The following is a 5,645-nucleotide window of genomic DNA, read 5'->3' as shown; positions in this document are numbered from 1 at the left end:
AATAGACATGTTGGGGCGCCTGGGTGGCGCAGTCGGTTAAGCGTCCGACTTCAGCCAGGTCACAATCTCACGGTCCGTGAGTTCGAGCCCCGCGTCAGGCTCTGGGCCGATGGCTCGGAGCCTGGAGCATGTTTCCGATTCTGTGTCTCCCTCTCTCTCTGTCCCTCCCCCGTTCATGCTCTGTCTCTCTCTGTCCCAAAAATAAATAAACGTTGAAAAAAATTTAAAAAAAAAAAAAATAAATAAAAAAATAAAAATAGACATGTTAAGACCTGACATGTTTGAGCCGGGGGCTGACCTAGCCGGTACCCTTGCAGTGGGGGCTCCAGACTGTCCTCTGCCCTCTCGCTTTCCAACAGGAAATCAACGTCCCTCAAGGACGGGACCTTGCGTTTTCCCAAAGACGGTATTTTAGTTCTGTCCCATCCCCAGCGTCTGTACCTCTATCCTGGTGGCTGTCACCCTGCTGCCGTCTGGTCCAGGCCGTGCTCAGTGTGTTATTAGTTACACAGATCAACTAAGCGGACGGTCCAGAATTAGAAGAGTGGAGCTTCCCGTTTGAGACCGTGATGGCCGTGCCATCCAGAATCCAGAACGGGGACCCTGAGCTCAGGCAGAGGGATGCAGGGTGGAGGTGGTGGCAGCTGGTGAAGTGCCCTTGGGCCCTCCCCCCTCTGCTCAGCGCTTGGAGGTGGGTGGGCGGCACCCCTGCAGGGCTGAGCTCGTGGAGATAAGAGCAGCCAGCACTGACTGGGTTCTCTCCAAGGGCCAGACATGTCCCAATACGTTTAGTGCTTGTGGGAACCCTGCCAAGTGTGAACTAATGGTGAGTTACAGATGAGAAACCAGGCTCGGAACCGGGGTGTGAACCCCCACAGCCCTGCCCACGCGCCGCACCACCACTGTCTGCACCCCCCACCCCCGCCCTGGAGGTCAGGCCCTGGGAGGCCAGGCCCCAGGAGGTCAGACCCTGAGAGGTTAAGCCCCAGAGGTCAGGTCGCAGGAGGTCAGGCCCCAGGAGGTCAGACCCTGAGAGGTTAAGCCCCAGAAGTCAGGTCGCAGGAGGTCAGGCCCCAGGAGGTCAGACCCTAAGAGGTTAAGCCCCAGAGGTCAAGCCCCAGAGGTCAGACCCGGAGGTCAGGCCCTGCGGGGTCATTAGAGCAGTGCATGTGCCCGGGGCCGGCACACGACTAAGGCCACCTGCTGTCATCTGCCTGTTTCCTGAGCTCTGTCACATTCTGCCCACTGTCCCCAGTGAGCTCCCCTGGGGCACCGAGAGGCCAGAGCTGTGGATGACAGGTGCCCAGGCGGGACCTCCATCCCTGGGTGGCCCCAGCCTCCCTGAGGCACAGGGCTCAGGGGCCCAGACCTGCCGTCCGCTGTCCCGGGCCAGGTCCTGGAGCCATGACATAACTCCTTCACTGGTCGCGGAGGGGACACTGCTCTCAAGCGGCACTATCCCAGCGGGAGCTTCAGCTTTTGAGATATGGGAAAAGGGCCAGAAGGAGAGCAGCCGAATCCGGGAAGCACCTGCAGCAGCCGGCCGTCACCTGGCAACAGAGGGAGATGCTGGGGGGAGCCCAGGTCTGGGAGGGGAGGGAGAGGAGGCAGAGGCCCAGCCTTGCCACTCCCCACCTGGGCTCAGAGAACCCCTGACGGAGGAGTCTGGGGCCCTAAGGAGGAGTCTCTGGAGGCTTGGTTAAATGAGCTTCCTTACTGCAGCACACGCCTGCCAGCTCAGGGCCGCCTCGCCGCGGACAGCTGGACAGTGACCGTCTCCTTGGAGGGACTGGCTGGATCCTATGGGAGCTCTGGAAACATCTCACTCATTTACGGTGAAGAGAGGCCACCCCTCCAGCTCACTCACTGGCTCAGTGCCAGTCTTGGAGGAGAAACAGAAAAGGGGGGACACCCGGTGATCCGCTCATCTGCCCCCCAACCTTCACTGCATCCCCAGGATGATCCCAAGGCTCACATTCTGAGCAGGTAGCAAGTAAGAGTCTGAGTCTTCAGGTCTTTCCCCTGCAGCCTTAGCCATCAGGGGGGAGCTTCCAGAACAGACCTGCCAGGACCCCCCGCAGGGTCTCCTTGGCGTCCACCCTCGCACTGCTGCCCCCTTCCAGATCTGCGTCCTGCCACCAAGGGTGGGAGCCTCCCGGCGTTTCGGTCAAGTACTGATTCAGTGAACCCCTACTGTGTACCCAGCCCTGTGGGAGGCCCTCAGGCAGTGGTCCCCAGCTCTGACCACTTGTACACAAGGCCATGTTTGCTCCTGTCCCAGACACTGCTGTGTAGGTCTGGCCGATGCCTGGCCCGGGCCTGTCAGCACCCCCGTGATTCCCCTGGGCAGCCAGCGTGGGGACCCGCTGTGCCCGGGGTATAGGCACTCAGACCCTCCCTGTGAGTGCTCCTGGTGTGGCCAGCTCTTCATCACCCTAGACATCAAGTGCCCTATTAAGGGGGGGAGACTTTAGGGGGAAGGGACCCCAAGAGTGCAGAGCGTGTGAACCCGAGGCGAACCCCACACTCTGCCTCTGAGGACTGTGTTCCCCGTCGTCTGCCTCCTTTGTCGCTGAATCAGCACAACGTGAAAATGCAGTCAGATCAATTAATTGCTACTTGACATTCTGGCCACACAGGCAGGTGGCTTCATCCCATCAGATGCATGGTCACTTCAAACAAAACTGCCCCACCCCCTTCCGCAGCCTCTACCCACACCGTGGGGCTCAGGACCCCAGGGTCCTCTGTCCTGTTCCTTAAAGCTTAGCCCGTTTGCCTCTCAAGGTGGTAAAAATCGGAGAACTTAGTTTTCTTTAGGGAGCAGTGAGTTGATAAGGCTTACTATGTTCACTTTCTCAGAGATGTTTCTATTCTGTTGGTGTTAGTATCATAAGCTTCACGGTGTCACGAACCTGCACTGTGTTGGGAGACCGTTTGCCACGAGGCTCGCATCTCTGCATGTCCAGCAAGAGGGCACTCACTGCCCTTTGTCCCCGACCATCGTCCCCAGATGTCTGTATGACTAACAGCCTTGAAAGACAGAGAGGACGGCTCCTTCTGGACCCTGGGTAGACGTGCGTCCTGCCTGTTGTAAAGGATTCAAGTTCCCCAAGTTCAGGGATCTTCTCTGTAAGGCACCCCACACGTGTGGCCCCCACCCGGCCCGTGTGTATCATCCTGTGGGACTTGAGGACAATTATGTCGGTGACCCTACTGCCTGTTGTGACATGAGTAATAAGTCCTGTCCCTGACCCAGGAGCCTCCTGCCTCCTTCGTGCACCTGCACAACTGTGGCCAGCTGACGGGGCCGCCTGCAACAGGCGGCAGTCCAGACTCTGTCGGACGGGACAGTCGCACAGTGGGCGGCCCCACAGCGGCCAGAACGACTGACCTACAGCAACACAGGGCGGCGGGTTGGAAAGGCCATTTAACCCATTAACATAGAAATGCTACAGCAAGTACACTGCTGTCGTTATGAAGGTAGAAACCACTGTGCTCACACACACACTTCCTAGGTGCACATGTGGACGCACGACTACAGAAAGTTGACAGCAGGGGCCCACTGAACTTGCGATTTGGGCTAGCAGTTCCCTGGGACGGGGAGGGCTCACACGTCAAGGGAGGTCACTGTCAGAGTCCTGGCTTTTGTTTGCAGTGCTGGCTTTTTAGACGCGTATTGCATTTTCGAAAGTATAACCGGTAACCCCCTACCATCCACTGGCCGCTGAAGGAAGCGTGGAAAGAACCACAGATCACGGTTAATCCAGTTTGTACATGTGAGTGTGGTGGGATAAATAGAGAGTTCAAGAATATATTACTGCATTAATGGATAGATGGATGGACAGATAAGTGATGGGATGAAGCTTGACCGAAGTACAATATCCTTCTCAGTGAAGTGATGTCTGGAAGACGAACCGAGACATTGGCTTAAAGGATTTGAGAAGCAAAGCCACCTGGGGGATTTCTCTTACAGAAACACCTGTGGGCGGCTAGCAGTGGGGTGGGCTAAAGGGGTGACGGGTAATCAGGAGGGCGCTTGCTGGGATGAGCACTGGGTGCTGTGTGCAAGTGAGGGATGCCGAATTCTGTTCCTGGAATGATTGCTACATTATATGTTAACTAACTCGGCTTTAAATTTAGAGAAGAAAAGATTATTTAAAACAGAAAACAAACAACAAACAAACGCCTCTGGTGGCAACAGCTCACACCGAAGATGCCAAGATAAGACACATTCTGGTCCCGGGCTGGGCACCCTTGAACTTTGCAGGGGGTCCAGGCAGACCACGCACAGCATTACGAGAACCCACAGCAGAGCACGCGCCCTGGCTTCTTCACCCCCTAAGGTCCCACAGGGGCCGAGGGTGCCGGGAACAGCACCGAACCGTGACTCCTCATTCCTGCCCAGCGCTCCCTGCATGCGGGGGACACATGTGCACTGCTCGCCAAAGCTCAGACCGAATCACAAGGCGCCGGGGGGCAGTTCTGAGCCCCACCAGACCTGCGCCCGTGGCTGGACACCAGCCAGCCACAGTCCGCTGACAGCGAGGTGTCAGCCCCCTGTCATGCTGTGTGTGTGGACGTCGTGCACAGGATCTAGTGCACAGCGGTTCTGGCCCCAGCACCTGCTGCCTGTGCTGACACCCCCAGCAGGGGGGTGGGGATACGCTCAGTCGTCCGGGCCTCCAGGCCTCAGTCTCGCCTCCCAGTTAATTTCCTTGAGGGGCAGAAGTGCCCTGGGCTGAGAAAGGCCTGTGTGATCCCAGGGCAAGTATTAGGTGGGGCCTTAAGAGTACCTGCAAGGAAACAAAATATTAATCACTGAAAAGTGTAATTCCAAGACCCATGCCACTTGGGACCTTGCTGGGGATCTGCTGTTGATAAGCTTAGTGACCTTGGGGATATCCCTCGACTTCTCTCGTGTCCCCGCCAGTGAAGCCTGGAGGTCATAGCGGACCATCTCCCACAGGCCCTCCTTGTGTTGGAACGCTACAATCCTGCAGTTCTGTGCTCGACGCATTTCCTTGTGCAAACGCAAGTCCTGTTTCCCGGCCCCTCGAAGAGGGATCAGAAGACAGAGATCCCGTCTCCAGGGTGAGCAGCTGTCTCTCGTCTGTGTCCGCCCAGCAGGCACAGTCAGGACACCGAAGTTCTTCGCGGGGGGTTGGGGGTGGGGGGAGTGGTGCCCTCTAGTTAACGACACCATCACTTCCCCAGTCTGGGAAGATTCATTAAATAATGTCTGTGAAGTACGTGAGGTCATCGAAGGAAATTGCTCTATGAATCCAAGATATTAAAAATAGAAGTGAAAGCAGAGACATTTAAACTCAAGGATAAAGATTTCCTGTGTGGCTCCATAAACCGTGGGCTCTGCGCGGAGCCCACGGCACTGCCGAGGGGAAGGGCAGCGTCTGTGTGGGAGCCTGCAGAGGCCTGGGGTGGGAGGTCAGCACAGTGGGGAGATGTCAACCGTCTGTAGGGAGCCCCACCCACAGACTCAATAAATGGGGCCACACAGCACGCGGCTCGGCCGCCCCAACCGGGAGACACGGCGACACGGAGCGGTGGACAGAGGCAGCCATGTGAAGTGGGGGATGGGGTCCTAACCCTTCCCCGACCTTGAGTAAGTCACCCCCCTCCCTGAGGCT

The sequence above is a fragment of the Panthera onca genome, chromosome A1, assembly GCF_046562875.1.
Source record: "Panthera onca isolate mPanOnc1 chromosome A1, mPanOnc1 haplotype 2, whole genome shotgun sequence".
NCBI classification, from domain to species: domain Eukaryota; kingdom Metazoa; phylum Chordata; class Mammalia; order Carnivora; family Felidae; genus Panthera; species Panthera onca.
This window is presented reverse-complemented; position numbering follows the sequence as displayed.